This window comes from Bison bison, unplaced genomic scaffold (genome assembly GCF_000754665.1).
Source record: "Bison bison bison isolate TAMUID 2011002044 unplaced genomic scaffold, Bison_UMD1.0 scf7180017864325, whole genome shotgun sequence".
Taxonomy (NCBI): Eukaryota; Metazoa; Chordata; class Mammalia; order Artiodactyla; family Bovidae; genus Bison; species Bison bison.
The window spans coordinates 548,457-549,112 of NW_011494897.1; the positions used below are offsets into that span (position 1 = coordinate 548,457).

At 44.2% G+C, this 656-nt stretch overlaps 1 non-coding gene across 1 annotated transcript; it reads left to right on the plus strand.

Moving 5' to 3' along the window:
- Positions 1-295: 295 nt before the first annotated feature.
- On the plus strand, positions 296-367 carry TRNAQ-CUG. Its single transcript has one exon. It is a non-coding gene; the product is annotated as a tRNA-Gln (tRNA).
- The last annotated feature ends 289 nt before the right edge of the window (positions 368-656 follow it).

Below are 656 nucleotides of genomic sequence, written 5' to 3' on the forward strand. Positions count from 1 at the left end.
TGCCAGGTAATGAAAGGGTTATCTTAGCCAATTCAAAAGTCTTCAAAAAAAAAAGTCTTCTTCATCCTTTCAGTAGTTATATAACCACGGTGTCAAGAAATATGAATGTATATAGTATTTAGAGCATTAAGACTTCCCTGATGGCTCAGATGGTAAAGCATCTGCCTACAATGCGGGAGACCGGGTTCAATCCCTGGGTCAGGAAGATCTCCTGGAGAAAGGAATGGCAACCCACTCCAGTATTCTTGCCCTGCCCCCCCCCCAAAAAAAGGGGCTCAAAGTAATACTTGTCGTTGGTTCCATGGTGTAATGGTTAGCACTCTGGACTCTGAATCCAGCGATCTGAGTTCAAATCTCAATGGAAGCTTTATGGGATTCCCTGGTGGCTCAGATGGTAAGGTGTCTGCCTGCAATGTAGGAGACCTGGGTTCGATCTCTGGGTCAGGAAGATCCCCTGGAGAAGGAAATGGCAATCCACTCTAGTACTCTTGCCTGAAAAATCCCATGGATGAGAAGCCTGGTGGGCTACAGTCCATGGAGTCGCAAAGAGTCGGACACAATTGAGTGACCTCACTTTCACAATTGTCTATTATCATTTACTTTAAAAAACATAATTTATAAAACATTTCTGTGGGAGAAGTAGCAGAGGGATTCTG